Source organism: Ciconia boyciana, chromosome 4 (genome assembly GCF_034638445.1).
Source record: "Ciconia boyciana chromosome 4, ASM3463844v1, whole genome shotgun sequence".
Taxonomy (NCBI): domain Eukaryota; kingdom Metazoa; phylum Chordata; class Aves; order Ciconiiformes; family Ciconiidae; genus Ciconia; species Ciconia boyciana.
In genome coordinates, this window is record NC_132937.1 from 62,036,483 (window position 1) to 62,054,161 (window position 17,679).

The following is a 17,679-nucleotide window of genomic DNA, read 5'->3' on the forward strand; positions in this document are numbered from 1 at the left end:
GGAATCTCAGCATTCATCCTGGCAATCTTTTTTCCTGTGCGTTTCACAGTTTCTCTACAGGTGATTCATTGGTTTCCTTTCTCGGTAGCACCTTGCTCTGGACCATGACTCTAAACTTCTTCAAACTATAAATGCCAATCTCATGGCAGAAGCTGAGTACCATAGATCAGCCAGGCAGAATTTGCTCTTGATAGTGCTATGAACTCTTGTGATTTTAGCATAAACTTTTGATATCTGGCATTCCTTAAAATTCCCAGATTTCTAGATGTGTTCTTACAAGAATCTGACCTTATACTCAAAAAATATGTATTTCTATTCTTGTGGTAGCCTAGGAAAAAACCCTCTTGAACGTATCAATTAAAGTTCCCTAAATCTATTTTTTGAAATCTTGTAATTTTAAGCCCATCTCATGATTTTGGGAATGACTCAGAACTTTTTTATTTTAGATGTTCAGAGTACTGTAATGGAATGCAGAAAGCTGGTTACAGAGTGTTGACTCTTTTTGTCTTCAGTGGCTGACTTGCATAATTGAAGACAGATGAAAACATACTCTGGTCAACATTTTCAGAGCTATTTTGGGGTCAGACTTGTGAATAGAGATAGCTGAAAACATCTTGTAGTTACTTTTTGGTAATTGGGTTTTAATTAGTTGTTTGTAAAAAGTATCCTGTTGTTTCACCAAAAATATCTTTCATCTGAATGCTGAGAACATGAACACCCAAAAGGTTTTCGTTTTTAGATTTTTGTCTAAAGGATATCCAAGCAAAAATTCTAAAAGCGAGTGGCTAATTTTTTTTATGTGAACTATTCAGTGGTGGGTTTCCTGTAGCCGCTACAGAGGTGTTATATACCATCAATAAGAGACCAAGTAATCATCTAAAAAAGTCTCTCCACTTCATGAAAACACCAAATATTCCCTAAATTCTCCCCAAATTTTTCTTGAGTTTCTTGTATTCTGGAAACAGTGCTATTACCTGCAAACTACACCAGATCTGAAAATGTTTGCTGAATGTTACTAGTACAGAATTAGCTGTCCATGGATTATGCACGCTGCAATGTCTGGCATTTTGTGTACCAACTTCAAAATGCCTAGCCAAGGGTCACTGCTAAAGTGGAAGTACAAAGTCGGTCACAGATAGACATGCTAATGGCTGAGTATATGGAAACCCAAAATATACATTGGACCGGGTCACCTGGACAGGATATGGATATCTGTGAATATGCAAACTCCAAGAGACTCAGGCAGGGAGGAATCAAGCCATCACATAGACATTCATAGTACATTCGTACATTTTTGTCCAGTATTTGATCAGCTCTATGGTAAACTTGCTCATTATCAAGTTTAGAGGTATCAGTCTGTTGTAGATGTTTCACCACATCAGTTTATCCTTAGCACTCACTCAGAAATCACTTGGAATAGGCTGATGGCTTCCCCTTCAACACACAAATCTACTGCATCAAGTAGCTATACCAAAAACTGTATAGGAGGGGCACACTGACGACCTGACTTTGCAAGGTCAACGCCAGTATATTGCTGTAGACCTCTGAGCCTGAAGGAAGCTTTAGTGCAGAAGACAAGGAAAGCTTAGGAGGTCACAGTTACATTATGTTATGTTGCATGATCTATGGTGTCTATTTGTTGGTAATATATGTGCTTAGGGTTAATTTGCTTTTATATTTTGAATAACCCAGATAGAATAACAAGAAAACACTACATACACACAGGACAAGTCAGGTGGATGCAGAGACTTTCTACTGTGTAAGATTTCAGCAGTTATAAAAAAATGAGACTGAGGGTGTGTGATAACTTGGCACTGTTTTGGCTTTCAGCTTGCTTAAGCTGTAGTTCACTACTATATCTGGGCCGTACAAATTAGACACAACTTGCACAACCGTGCTTGGCCAGGGTTGAGTAAAGCTTATAGTGTTGCTAGACTCTGAACCAAGGCAAGGCAGCATCTCAGATTTGGGGATGGAACCCTCAAGAGATGTAGAGACAAGAGTAATTCAATCACTTTGCTACATGCAGGACAAAGGAGGCCATGCACCATCTTATGCAGCTTGTAACATTTACATTATAATTGAAACCAGAGCAGCCAGAGGAGGTTATTTAGCATCTGCAAAGCATCTTAGTAGATGCTTAATGAATTAAGGTAGCTTATGATTTTCAGAAAGCTGAGTATTATCACTTTAGTTGACAGCCTATCCCAAGACACATAATTATGTTGCTGTTGACCTTCTTGTCCTTTTCTCTTCCCTGTATCCTGCTCGTGGCCACTTTTTATTCTGTCCCCTTTTTACCTCTCCTTCTCTTTCCTTTGCTACCCTGAGGCAGGTAGAGTGAGAATCCCTGTGGAAATAAGTTATGTGTTGCTTCCTGTATTTCATCCTTCCCTGGTCTGTCTTAGTGTCTTCATCCTTCTGCTTGAATTCTTCTGGTTAAATCATCCTTTGTTGGATAAAGTCCCAGTCTGCAGTAAAACTTCGTTTGCTGAAAAGCCTCTCTGTGATGACCATTGGTCTAGTAGTTCAGTTCCTTGTAAACAAAGGTTAAGACTCTTTAAAGAGACAATTTTTTTTTTTACAAGACAAGCTTTTTAGAAATAAAGAAAATTACTTAAATTGGTAAAAAAAATGGAGTAAAATCACAGTTTCCTGACTTCAGTTCTATGTCATGGCTTACATTTCTCCAATTCAATATTTTTTCTCCAATTCAATTTTTTTTTTCTGTAAAAACAGAAAGATGATTTCACATTAATGTTCATGAGAAGTTGTAGGCTACACAGGAAACATAGCATCAAAACAATACTGATTTTTATTTTTTTTAATAACATCAGTTGCAAGGCAGAAGAGGACATCTTGATGTCTTCTCTTGGGACATGCTTGTTATTCTCAGATATTACTGGAGTAATTTCATTAATCAGTTGTCTTCCTAGTAGGTGTTATTTAGCTGTTCTGTCTCAGTATTCAGATATTGTAGTGTAGAAGTGGAGTCTAGTCACATTATACTGCTTTTGATCCATTTTTGGACAATATAAACTTTTTAAAGAGCAGAATATGAATTACTGGAATAATTATATTGTTCATGCTCAAATATTTTTTTTCAAACACAGTTTGTGTATAAAAGTAATTCTGAAAGGAATGCAAACCCTCATGCTTAAACAGAAGGGATTTTCAAGTCCCAACCTTTTAAAGTTACTTAATCTCCAGCAGTTATTAAAGAAAAGATATGTAAAGCAAGAAAAGACAAAAAAAAATAAAGTGATGGTTATGGCATCAGTACCCACCTTGAAATTGTACATGTGCAGGTCCAGCACATTGTATTCCAACGCTCATCCAGTTGACCTGCTGAAAATGCAATGCTTCTCTTTTCCTGAGTTAACAAGTATATGCAAAAATACTCCAGTGGGATCCAGCTAACTGTAGATTTTAGCCACCTGGAAGTTAGGCATCCTGTCCAGCATCTTGTCCAGTCAGCTCTTTTCCTGGCTCTTTTGTAAGCCGTCTCTGGTCTGTGGTATCTGGGGCAATGCAGAACATATCAACATGAGTGAACAATTTTGAATATATTAGCCTAATCCTTTGAGCTCTGTGCAGATATCTAGGAGGTCCAAAATTGTCACATGCCAGCCCTGAGGAGCACTTCTTTTGTTGGACAGTTCCTTGGTCACACCAAGAGCAAGGTAAAAAGGTCACTGGTAATTGCATGATAAAAGCTATTAAGAAACTGCATCTGTCACCGTGAAAGCTAGAACAGTGCGCAATAATGCTATTTTCATTTTCAGCTGTTGAAAGAGCTAGTCCATCTCCCAGTGGCACAGAAGAAAAGATTCCCAGTGACATAGCCAGGAATTGGTCTGAGCCTGGAAGGAAACACCCACCAGTGTGAAGGCAGCTGGAGATGGAACTAATAACAGCTCTGGACGGATATGCAGAAACAACAGAAAAGTGATAAAAGAGTGGTAAAAAAGAAATGCAGTTCTATCTCTGGATTACAACACCATTGTTATATTGGGTAGGTGTAATTTTTATTTATAGGAATAAAAGTTTCCTGTTTCAGTAATTAGAACAACCAGACACTTGTAAACCTGTATTTCTTTCTATGAGTTACTTCTCAAATTGACAAATACTGGCTGTCTAAATAATTTCATGATTTAGATGAGAATGACTACATGTGTGTTATTCTTTGTGTGAGGATGAAGACCATCTCAGTGTCCCCTGTTTCACAGCTCGTACTTGTTTCCATCTTTCCCTTTCTGCAGGGAACTGTTTGTCCCCTCCACTCAGACCTGCCATTTGCTGCCCAGCTCCCCTACTTCCTTTCTTCCTGCTTGCAAATCTTCCTGTCACTCAAAACACCCTGACTTAGCAGAGGGGACTTAAGTCTGTAGCTGCCTCTTCTCACAGCTTGCATATGTGGCAGCGGGGACTGCCAAGCCCAGGATCGCCCTGGACGGCCAGGGAGGCAGACCCAGCTCTGAACTGGGATCGGGAGCTGTCTGATGGGGTCAGAGCATCCCATGGTACCAGCATAACATCTAACAACAGCCTTTGACATGTTTATGGAGTTTGCTGATATTCTGATGTAGCTCGTATCATGCTGAATTTACATGGTATACACCAAATATACATAAAGTTGAAGTGCATGTTCTCTGACATTTAAAGGACATTTTACCATGGCAGCAGGTACTGAAAGTCTGAAATGCTCATTGACGCAGAAGGCTGCCACAGATACAGCTTTCCCCAAGACGGTTATAACAAACTGGTGTTGTTCAGTTTTTAGATGTGCTTTACCTTTTCAAAGGGTGAGGATAAGAACCAAATATTTAACCCAGTAGCTTTCTAGCAGACGTAAGCTGGAACCACTCCAGCCCACTTTAACCCCTGGACACAATGTTTACTCACTAGACGGTCGAATGCCAGCTGTTATAACATGCACAGCTCTGCTCAAGCACACAGCACAAGTAGGTGTATTTATACAAGCCTGAGGGATTACTTACAGACAAATAACACACATAAGATGATGCTAATAGACAGCTACACTATGGAAAGCAGAGCAAGGGAAAGGATCCACGTTCAAAAGAAGTCTAGAGTTTGCAAAATCTGCAAGTGAATTTCTGATCTACTCATGGAGAAAATCATTGGGAGTACAACACAGCATGGTTTCTTTTCCAATGTGTGGCACTTTTGGCCTGCAGTGCTGTTTGAGGTGGTCATGAGCCACACAAAGTGCAGAACTGAAATTTGTTTACTCTCACTTTCCTTGAAGTCCTAAGTCATATTTCTCCTTGTAACCCTGTATGGTTCCAAGTGTGAAAACAAAATATAAACCAGCATTTTTTGCTGAATTTCTGTGCTTGGTTCTCTCTCAGAGTCTAGCTTTGATTGTTTTCCCATTTCTTTCTACCCATATCTACACAGCCACCCACCTCTCATTCAGCCTGACCTCCTTGCTCACAGACAACTCTGCTGCGATGCCAGCCTCCTTTGCTGCTAACCCTAATCTCAGTCTCCTCCTTTCCAATATGATGTATGTGGTCATGTACTTGTACCCAGGCAGCTTTCCTGCTACTTGGCTGCTGGTGGGCTCATCAGATTGCTCTGATTTACGCATGTGTGTAATTAATTTACATCAATAGGCTCTCCTAAGCCTTTCAAGGAGCCATGTTCATCAAGCCGTTCAAAATTTTTGGTTCTCTGACTAATCTCGGAGCTATGTATTCTTTATTCCTGTGCCTCATTTAGTTATTGAAATCCCAGTTTATGGCATTTTCCTATTAAATATGCAGTTTTCCAAAGGCTAGTTGAAATAGCTGAGCACTCGGAATGAAAGAAATGTTGAACTTTTGGCAAACATTTGGTATCCACTTTACAGTGGTAGAAATTATTCTGGGTTATTATTGTTGTTGGAAGTAGTCTTTCCAGGCTGAAGAGGGATTTTTTACTAAAGTGATGTAATCAGAAAACAACATTGTCTTCATTCGTACTGTGGGTTAATTTGCAAAAGGTTCTTGATGACATTCACTACCTATAGGCCCATTTGGGGCAATGGGAAGCATTGCCTAATACCCAGAGCATAGGAAGAAGAGGTTTTAGGACAGTCTTCTCATTGTCACACTTACCATGACTCCTTCTGTGAGCATTTCAGGCACATCGTCTTTGCCTAGCTTCTTCTCTGATGAAATGAGGTCATGAATAGAGGTCTTGTATTTCACAATTGAGTTGAAAGGGTTTACGTTTATAAATTGTTTTGAACATGAAATGCACCGACTAAGGAAAAATAACAGCCAGTCCCACTGTATTTGTTAAGTCCAAAAATGTGGTTTTCTGTGATTTCACACCTATGTTTATGGGTGAACTGTTACATGGGGGAATAGTTAGCCCTACCAGCAAACACCAATGTTTTCTCTAATGGCAACAGGAAAACACAAGTATAAAAACCATTAAATGGCTGTAGGAAGAGAGTGTTGAGCTAACATTGTCCATCTAGACAGGTGGATGTTGGAAGGAAGGTCAGATGCTGCCTTGCCACACAGTCCTGTCCATTTTGCCTGGGTGACACAGAGTTGAAATTTAGGTTGATTTTTGCCCTTTCTGGTGATATCCCTATAAACATTTTGACAATGAGCTCAGAAACCACAGGCTGCAGCTTCCTGCTCGGCTCCTAGGCAGTGGGGAATGCCCATCAGGAGCACAGTCATGCTGGTAACGTTTCCAAGGGAAACAGCACAGGGAAGGAATGGTCCTGGGTGTTAACAGTGACACACGTGCTCCCTCGGTTTGGGACCCAGTGCCATGGAGAGACAGAAATGTGCATTTCCTGTAAAAAGGGAAGGTGATGCCATCTGACCCCAGCACCAGCAATCAGCTGCAGTCTTCTTTCAGATTTTCGCTGCAGCCAACTTTGAATGTCCGGGCTTAGGTCAGAGGGAGGTTTAAGGCTTCCTGTGATGTCATCCTCTCCAGAGCCTTGCTAAAAGCTTTGCAGCCGAAGGTGGGGTAAGACTGGGAGCAGTTCCTGCTGGGAAAGCTGGCAGGCAGATGTTAGCTCAGTGTTTCTAGGGTCATGGATACCTGGGTCCAGCTCAGCTTGGAGGACTGGGAGGTGGCGGTGGGATGGGTAAGAGGGAGCAAGCCCTGCTTGTTCTAACTGAGCTGGTTTGCCCCACCCTGGCACTGTAGAAATACAGAATATAGAAGCAAGGGGGTGGACATATTCACGGGGATGAGTTCATTTTGCTTAGAGTGAGGATTCAGTTTCTTCATTAGGCCACTAGATTTTCCATCTTCCTCTTCAATATAGACTGGATTCTTTGAGAATTTCTATTCATATAGAGGTTAGAGCCAATTAATACCGAGTCCTTTAAAGAAGCATAGTATTGCTGTTTGCATATCTGCCTATAGAGGTTTGCATTCCTTGTGACATGGAGAGGTTAGGTTCTTGCTCAGTTTTCTGACAGGCTGTTTTTTCAAGGCACATGCTAAATTTGCAGGCCAAACAGTGCCTGTATTATTATTCCCAATGCCTTGGTAAGTAATGTGCAATATTTAGAGGTGTTGACTAGTCACATAAGAGAGGGCAGGAGGGCTTGAGGATGCTGCTTTGGAAGGGTCAGCAGGCAACGAGCATCTGTGTGTGTGTCAGGGTCAAACATTCTTTTCCCCCATCTTCCTTTCCAATAGCATTTTTCCAGTAGTGTTTATCTCAAAAGAATGGGTGAGACATGTCCTGGAGACCAGCTGATTTCAGAAACTTTTGAATGAAATGGAGGCATTTCCCATGCTCGAAGTTCTGCACTGACAGGATTCAAACCCCTTTGTCAGATGGGATGAAGTCAACATCTTTGCTCCCAAATGGAAGCTTCCATGTTCACAAAAGCATCTTCCTCAGAGATTCAGAATAAATCATTTAGCTTAGAGTTTAAAATTAGTTGTAAAGTAGGTCCTTGAAGAAATTCAGCATTCAGTATCACAAGGAAGGAGTTTTATAGGTTCTCCAAACTTGCCAGAGTGTTAAAATGCATTGAAAACTTTCACATAAGCTGATGTGACTTTGTAATCAAGGTGGTCGAGGGCCCCATAGTTCTCCCACTGCACACTTAGTTCTTCAATACCCTAGTAAGAGAAAATGTCACTGTTGATTTCTCTGGTCTTAAGGATGGAAACTAAATACTGCACTAAGTCAGACACTGACATAGGCTTTACTAAATAAATAATTTTAAAAAGTTATCTGCCACATCTACATGTTGAAAAATTAAACATATTGAGAGGCAAATGGTGAATACTCAGTTTTGGTGAGATTTTGTTGAACCGATGCTAGCTTAACATGAAGTCCAACTCTAAGAGTGTGAAAAAAAAGGTCTTTCTCAGTACATAGGTAAACCAATCTGCTACCCACATGCTCTGCTAATACTGGCAGCCAGCCAGCCAACAGATCTCAATTAAACAGATTAGGCCAAAGAAAGCATAAAGGCAGAATTCAGGCAAATTACCAAAAATTGCCCTCATTCAAACATACCTCTCATTTGAAGTCTAGGTATAAACTGCACTGAAATGTCAAAAGTACGTTTGAAAGACCTTGGCAAGCTTGCACAAGATTTGATACATGTCAAGAGGCAGCACAATATGAAGCCACTTCACTTGAACACAGGCTGGATGTGTTTGAAATTCATCATATTGAAGGCAGCACTTGCTTTGCAGGCCTCGTTAGAATAGCCAAATGATACAATGGCTTCTTTCTAAATAAACAAATGGGGCTCATAGGCTGCTGAGGCTTTTTTTTCAAATACTCGGGCTCAGATCTGATCAGCTGCCTCTGAGCACAGACAGACTGCCCTCTATGTTGGCTGGCAGGAAGGAGATTTTATCTCTTGTGTGCTTAGGCCCCCATAATTGCATCTCACTCCTGACTCCTTCAAAATAACGAGTGTATCCTCCCCACGGTTTGCAGAACACATGCAGAGGAAATAGCACGGCTGCAAGCTAACTGGCACAAAAATTCTAACCAGATGATGGAAAAAATGTTTGTCAAACTGGGAGCACTTGAGAGATTTTCTTCTTCCAAGAGGACTGTATATAATCCAGTAAATAGCCTCCCCTGGAATCGATTGACCCTATCTGAAGAAAGCTGTTACTTGTTATTCCAGTACCGTTTTGCCAAGCACTGTTTTAACGTATACAGGAAGATTCCAGGGTATAATATTCCCCCTTTACTGGCAGGCATATAAAGTATGTTTGAAAAAAAGAGGGACAAAAAGCCCCAAAAGCAATAAATGACACTTTGGAGGGGGGAGATAAAAGCTCATAAAACAGCATTATTTTCCCAACTGTGTTAAATAGAAAAGGTGATTAAAATACTTCCAGAAACCTAATGCTTGTTTTGCTGAGATTTTCCCTGAAATGTTGATGGTTTTTTCCCCACTTGTCCTTGCAGCCCTGGAGCATTTACTTCAGCTCCTTCAGAAGTAGCCTGCATCACTCAGTACTGGAACAAGTTATTTTCAGGCCAGATTTTCAGGTGAAGCATCAGTGAGTCATTAGAAACTAGGAACAGCTCATGGTGTTAGTGTTTCCCTGTCTCCAGAGGCTTTCCTGCCTCGTTAACACGCTCACTTTCAAAAATAACACTTATTTACCAACAGTAATTCACCAAATACCTCTGACAAGACCAAGTAAAATTATTTTCTCAGTTGCTGAGAAAAAATTATGGAGCCAAACCTGCAGACTGTATAAATAAATCTGCCTCTTTTTAAGCCCAGAGACTAGCACTAACTTTCACCAACTGATGACTGGGCCGCCATCTAAAGTTCAAAGAAAATTTCCGTAGCAAAGATACATGTGAATGGAGTCTGCTGTGAAATAACACAGTTGGGATAAAGCTTCACCGTGAAATCTGTGCTCAGGCTGTTGCCAAACATGCCCAAGATGCCTTGCCTGTGGTCAGTCGCGGTGTTTGTTCACCCCAATCTTTGGGGTTATTACTGCCTGCACCTTGTCCTGCCTGTGGCCTTGGTATCCTCGCTATAACAGTTTTTGAAAGGATATTTCATGGACAATTCTGCCCTTTCTACCTGGATTCACTTCAAGAGTAGAGAAGACTCCTGTGAAGCAGAGTAACTTCATTTAGAGAAAAGATAAAATAAGATGGGGAAAAGATTGGTGCTCCTTTAAACAAAACAGAGAAGGGATTTCTGTGGGTGGATCCTGAGTGGTCATCTAGTCTGTACCTTGCCTGAAGGCAGGGTCAGCAATGCTCCCCGTCACTGCAGCCAGATGCTTGCTCAACCTGGTTTCAGAAACCTGCAATAACGATATTTCCACACCCATTGGTACACACTACTGCAGTGCTTTATAGCCTTACTGGTAGAAAGCATTTCCTCCAAACCACTTAATACACCCTTGGTGTAACTTAGGCCCAGTGGACATGGAAAAAAAACGTATTCCCTTCATGGTTATAGTTTCCTTTTACATATTTTAAGAATACATTAACTAGTGTAGCCACCTCTTCTTTAGAGTTAACACTCCCCCTTGCTTCAGTCTTCCTTTGCAGTTAGTATTTTCTAGACTTCTAGCCATTGTCCCTCAAACTATCTCTTAGTGATCTTCACCATGCCTGGACTGCAAAATCCTCTCTTCAGAGCTTTATGGCTGTGGTGACTCACATTCACTGTAACGCTCAGCTTCTTTTCTGCTCTACTGCTGTTTGGCCAGTCCTCTCCCATCCTATCTTTGCACAGCTGCTTCCTCGTATCACAGAAGATAATGGAGCTGCATTTACCCTTATTAAAATATGTCTTCATATTTCCTGATCTTCATTGCAGTGATCAAACTTGCTGACCTGTGGACTGAGAAGATGCCAAAGAGCACCGTATGGGAGTTTTCCCTGTGCATTTCTTTCCTGCCCACCTAGTGGTGCCTTCAGACCTTGTGTTCCCCCTCCTTCACGTTCCTCCAACAAACGTAGTCATCTTCTGTCAGCCTAAGCTGTTGTAAGGGATAAGAAGTTCATGTCATTCTCATGCTACCTCTCCTGTGACATCTTCATTACAAAGCCGTATGCCCTAACAGGGTTAGTAACTAGTTTTACAGCTTACTTTTATTTTGAGTACTGGGGAATGATTCTACACTAACATCAGGCAACCTTATGTCCTATTTTAGTCCGACTGCAAAGTTTCCGCTAAGATCAACAATCTCTCTCTTATTGAATTTTTTTTTTTTTTTAATTAAAATGGTTCAGCTAACCAATTCTTAGAATTGACTCCTAGTTCTCTTTTAATCTGGGAGGATGCTTTTTTCTGAACTCCAAAGGTGTCCCAGCTGTCATAACCTATGGCTTATATGAAAAAGAAAGGATAAAAATGCCCTCAGAGACAGTTGTACTCTGATTAAACTGGAACTTTTCTGTGGGGGATATAAGCACATGACTGTGAAACAGTACAGGACAAAGACAGTGATATGAGAAAAGTGTTTGTTTTAATGTATACATTTAAGTAGGTATCCTCAGTGCTTCCATTTTTCAGAAAACTTACTTTGAAACTGTTTGGATTACAAAATTCAAACAACGTCCATAGAAGAAGCAAGTGCTTGGTAGCTTAGTTAGTGGACTGAGAGGGAAACTTTATGTGCTCAGGTGCACTTCCACAGCCTATACTGAAGAATAATTGGGGGTATCTGTGCAAGAAGAGAATTCAATGTTATATGTTGCCACAGCGTCTTGACTTTTTAGACTTCTTTTACTGGAAAGCTTGTTTTGCCAAGCTTGTTTCGCCAAGCTTGTTTCCCCTTGATTTTTGAGTATTAAAAGCTTTAGTTGCGATTCTCTCACCATTTCACTAACAAAAGGGAATTTTCCCATTGTTTTTAGATTTTCTTCACTTTTCTTCCATAGTGTTGCTTTGTGCTTGGTGGCTCTCTATTCAAGCCTCAGTTTTTTCTTCTCTTGAGTTAACTAGCCAACTGCTTCTAGGAAAGAACAGATAATTGTTGCGAAACTTTGGGGACATTAGGCATGCTCTAACTTTCAGTGTACAGCCAAGTGGTTATTTGGCTTCTTGCCTTTGGACTGATTTTGTTTTAGTCTTCTGCCAACTTTCATTTTATATTTGCCAGGCAGTGGGAGAGTCACAGGCCAGTTTGAATAGGTGCAAAAGTTGGACCAAAGAATCTTCCATTACAATTACCAGAATAGCTTCAGTACACCCCTTGCCACCATAAATGCCTACACCTGAGAGGGAAGAAACCTTACCCCATTTTGTAGGTGAAGACCTGGAACCCACGACAAACGAATAAAATCCCTGATTATCATGCAGGAATTTACATAAAGAGCAAGACATAGCCCCCATGTCTGTGCTGGTAATGCAGCATAATTTCCATTGGAGATGGGCCTGTCTGAATACTTGTGTCTGCTTTCATTATCCGAGCCAAATACGTCCAACAGCACACTTTAGTTTTCCAAGGTACCCAGTAGCAGCTATTATAGATACTATGGAAACTCCTGGTTCCCAGCCTGTTGGGGACTGCAGTCTCTTGTTCGGAGCACCCAAAACTCCATCAGCACAACAAGGCCGTGCTCAAGTTTGTTCAACAAACACCTTTCCCCCTGTTTATGGATTACTTTCATTGCTTAAAGAGAATCTTCTGCCTCTTGTGGTATTTTTCCAGTGGGCTTGTTGGAAAAAGCTTCTTTTTTTATCCCAGTATTCAATCTTCGACAATTTTTTTCTCTCTTAGGCTTTGGATATTTTTAGTATATTTTAGTATGTTTTCAACAGATACTACCTTCAAACTACCTGGCTGCCTCAAGTATTTCTGCAGATTTTCAAATGTTTTCCCCAAACATTTATATTTTGTTTACTTTCTTTTCTTTCTTCCTATTGTTTTCTATTAATATTGAGTTCAGATATCATTGAATGTCTTATCTGTGGATTTGTGGTACACTATAGTAAGCACTATATTTGAAAAAAAAAATATTTTCACTATAGCATATCTTTTATCATTGTATTGTAAATATTTCTTGAGCTTGTTTACAGTATTCTTTCATACCACTCTTTTATCATTTGAGTTTTTGAAAATCATGCTATAAAACATTAACCCTTGCTTATCCTTGTCTGAAGTTGAATTAATTCAGTTGGTATTCTCCTGTAATGGTGACTCAGCTTTGCGCTTGGGTGGGATGTCTTAAAGTAAAAGATAGGTGCATGTGTTCATATTTGGTCCAAAGCAGTAAGGAAAATACTAAGAACTGTTAGGAAAAGAATAAGCAACAAACTAGAAAATATCATTATGTCACTGAACATAGGCCTGGTACACCCATCTCTTGAGTACCACCTTTGGTTCTGGTTACGCCACTTTAAAAAAAAATCGCCCCATTTGCAAAGGCAAAGAAAAAGGCAGAATGGTTGATGGAAGTACAAGAAATATTCCATGAGGAAAGAGCAAAAATAAACTTGGATGAAAGGGAGATATGACGGAGATTTTTAAAAAATCACAAGGGACAAAGAGGGTGAAAATAACAAAATGCACCTCCTTAACTCTCACTGTGAAAAAACTAAATTAAATTTTCAGGCAGGAGCTTTGAAATGAACTGAAGGAAGTCCTCTCTCAGAAAACTCATATTTAAACTGTTGACCTCTTTGCCACAAGGTGACATGGAAGCCAAAGATTTTCAGTGGGCTCAGACCATGATCTGACAATTACATGGAAGTTGCTGTCAGGTGTAATGAAAACCTCTGGCTTTGGGATGATAGTATCCTTTCACTCATTTTTCTATCAAGATTTTCTTTTTATCTCTGGTGGGCAAACTTCTTTTAAGAGACTCGAGCCACCATTTTCTTGACCACTTCCTAAATGACATTGTTCCATGGTGTAAAAAACAACAACAAAAAAACCCCAAAAACCACTCAGTATGGGTGAAAAATTTCACTCTAGTATTGCTACTATATTTTTACTATTGTTTTCCTTCCTTTTAAAAAGGGGTCATGAGAAACATAACTGTTTACAGCAGTTATGTAGTTTGCGTGGTTCCTAACTTTGAAGGTATGTCATCACAAAGGCCATATTTTGCTGTCAGTTCCACCAACAGAAATCCAGGCAAATTCCATCGGCTTCAGTGCTGCTTTTCCATGTTACACTGTGCAGCTGATTCAGCTACAAATATGTGAAGTTTTCTGGACCTAGATCCTTGCTTAAGTAATAGAAGGCTCAGAAGGAGGCTGGTGATTTTTCAGCAGCAGTAAAAACCCCATTGTTTTTCCTCAGTATTGTAAACAATTCCCAAGAAGAAAAATGAAAAATATTTTTCTATAGCTTGATTTAGTTTTGCAATTAGGTGGGAGAAAAATGTAGTAGAAAGCTAATATTTGCTTGGGGTTTGCTTTCTGTTTTGGTCAAAAGAACAAATTCCTCTAGCTATTTATGAGACTTTTGATCTGTTTTCACATGCTTCTCACTGAGGAAAGCAGCCACAAAAGCTAATTGTTATTCATCATTTGTGCTATGGGGGTATCCAAAGTACAACTAAGACTAGGTCCCTGACACAAGTACCATGTGTTAGGTACTGTACAAAAAGAAGCAAGAAGTGTTTCCTTGCCCAAAAGGAATGAGAATGTATTTGCTTAAGTACTGTAGAAACCCTGAGTGTTACATTTCATTCCTCTGGCTTTTGGTCACATTTATAGCACCATTTATAACTGTTTCTGGCTTGGTCTGTGTGACTTGATCCAAAGATATGTTAAGACAACCCTCACAATGTGTATGAATGGATAGGAAGATGGCTTTGCAACCAAAGTGGCAAAGTGGGAAGCATTTTCTTTTATTTTCTATGTATTTAATGAGTATGAATATGAGAAGAAATATGACAACAAGATAAGGTAGAAATAGTAAAGGAAACATTCACCATACTTTATGTTGGTAGTATTATACTTGACATGCCCAGTGTTGCAGAGATGTCATTTTGTTTTCTGAGAAGTTATTACGCAGAAACAATGACCAACGTAGTGCAGAAACTGTGATAAGCTCAGAAAGTATTCTTTTTAATTTTTCTCTTTTTCTCACTCCAATATGAAGGCTCGCTCAATAATAAATTCCACAGGTTTGTACTGCTTTAACCAGGTTCCTTGATGTAGGGCAAGTCAGTATGCCTCTTCCTGATGAATAAGGTAACCTCTCCTTTCCTTGCAGACTTGGAGATGGAGCTTCCTTTGTCAAACCCAGTTAAATTATGGCACCATACCACCTTCAGCCACTCAGTGAAACTGAACCTACCTGGGAGTCTGGCAAGGGCTAGAGCATTCCTGGGGTACAGCGGCACCAGCATCACTGATGCTGTCCTGTCTTTGTCCCTTTCACGCAGGAAGTTAACAGCACAATAATCAGGAGGTTTTGAAAATGTTCAGCAGCCTTTAATGTGGTAATTTTTTCAGAAGAGCACCGCACATGAGGTATGTATTCAGTGGAGGAAACCTACCCATGTACTCCAGGGAGCTGCTGTAGCCTTCACGTTTCCACAAAGGCTGCCAAGTGTCTCCCAAAATTATACAAATCGTTAACGCTGATAACATTTGCCTTCTCGAGTTACTAGTTCTGCTCATAACGTCCCCACTGTCTATCCCCTGGCTTGCTGCAGCTTGCTGCTGCTGTTTCTTTGCATGTCCGTCCTTTGCCTGATTCTCAGCTTCAGTATTGGCAGTTTTAGCAGTTTTATTACAACAGCCGTTACATTTGACACGCTTTTGCTAAAAACCTCAGCTGCCAGACTCTAGTGAGTCCATATAATCTCTGCTTTCACTTGTTAGGAAAAGAGCATTTGTATCCCTCATGGTTGCAGAGAAAACCGTGGAAACACAAAGCAAGTGAACCTGAAAAGCTCAGAAACCACAAGGCAACTGAAAAGGGACTTAATTAAAAAAAAAAAACAAACACCAACGTATTACTTTTAAGACAATATCATGGCAATTTTTTTTCCAGCCCTCTCTCATGGTTTTGGCATGCAGTACACTTAGAGCTTTAAGCAGATGCTGAGTACAACTCTCTGTAATTATGCTAATAAAAAAAATCAGATCAGAACAAAAATGCCTCCTTCCCTTAGTGCACTGTACATTTTCTTCATCTGACGCAATCTGAGTGAGTGAGTAACATTGCAGAAAATACTGCCTAAACATAAACCATCCAGTTTCTAGCTGACCTTCCTTTCTAGAAGAATGGAAGAAAATGGCTGTGTTACTTGCTATTCTTCCCAAATTACCAAATAGTCAGTCAGATTAAAAATAAGTTTTAAAGAGCCAGGCAAAGATGAGGATGTAAAAAGCGAGAAAGTACATGCCAAGGGCCATAAGGTCTGGCAACACTTGCGTCCAATATTAAACAATTTTTGATTAATTTTTCATCTGTTACTTTCACTTGTTTAAATAGTAATGCTGATTAAAAAGCCCTGACATAACAGCGTAATTTTTCAAGACAGGCTAACTTTAGAAGACTTGCTGGGAGATGATGAAAGGATGCAGCAAACTTACAAGGGATCAGTCTCCGAATTCATCATTCAAATAAAATAATAATTGGCTCTGCAGATGTCTTTCAAGCATGAATCACTGTGCCCAAGTGCCGCACATTTATCCCAGATAGAGAGGTAGTGCTGCACGGGGCCCCTTCACGGCTCTGCAGGTCTTGCACAAGGTAATGAAAGGGCTCCCAGCAGCATCTGGTATCAGTTTCTCCTTTGCCGTGGCAAACTGCTGGTGTTATAATCAACTCTCCATGCCATTTGTTTTTTTCTTCCTTTGTAGTCCTTGCAAGAGGTTTCTCTCTCAGATTTTTGATTTACTGTTGGGTTATTTCTTTGTAGTTTTGTGGTAATTTCTGACAAATGGCCAAGCGCTTTGAAGTTCACTCTTCAGAAATGGTTTCTTGGGCCGGGGGAAACAGAGGGACAAAAGTTCTGTTGATTCTGAGTCAACCCAAAAGAAGAATGATATGGCATTGAATACAGGGGGATGCAAGATTTCACTGGAACCTGAGGCCTTATGTATCTGCTGTCTAGCCCATGAAGAAGGACACAATGTCAATTCCAGGTGTCATAATTTTGTCAGTCAGGTCAAAGGCTTTGGCTCCTGTTTTTTGACTCCCTCAAGAAAACAAGGTGGATCAAAGTTTTGAAAGCTGACTTATAACAGTGCACCTTCTAGCTTTTTCAGAGGTCTCAGGATCTCACAGGTTCCCTTCACTTATGTATATGAGCCTGTGAGTTCATCTGCAAATGAAGTCTGTGTCAATGTTTTGATAGAAGTTTCTCCTAGCTGGGCTGGACCAATAGTCAATACAGGGCTCTTTCATTCTTTGTTTCCTTTGATTTGATGTTTTAGAGCAAAGGTGCTGACAGACACCACCACAGTGCAGTATTTGTATAAATGCTGCCAAGAAAAGTTTGTTCTCAGATCTGGAACACTGTGTGGAAGTGGTGTACTGTGTTCATTACATTACCTTCCATTTGACCAGGAAAGGACCATCTTGTACACCTACTTGTAAACCATCTCAGATAGCATCAGTAGCAGTCTTAATGATCTCTGAAGTCCTTTTATAGCAGTCCATCTTTAGAAGATGTAATGGCCCTTGAACAGAGACCTGACAAGTTTGAAACATCCCATCTGCTGCTGAAGGAAATGCTACCAGGCCCTTTACCTTATGCTT

At 40.2% G+C, this 17,679-nt stretch overlaps 1 long non-coding RNA gene across 1 annotated transcript in view; it reads left to right on the forward strand.

The window, feature by feature from the left end:
- The first annotated feature begins 241 nt into the window (after window positions 1-241).
- The window catches only part of LOC140650686 (uncharacterized), a 41,125-nt gene continuing 23,687 nt past the window's right edge, over window positions 242-17,679 (forward strand). Inside the window, exons 1-3 of the long non-coding RNA XR_012042138.1 lie at window positions 242-3,683; window positions 3,786-4,015; window positions 15,178-15,437. This is a non-coding gene — a long non-coding RNA (uncharacterized lncRNA). The remainder of the gene's footprint in view (window positions 3,684-3,785; window positions 4,016-15,177; window positions 15,438-17,679) is intronic.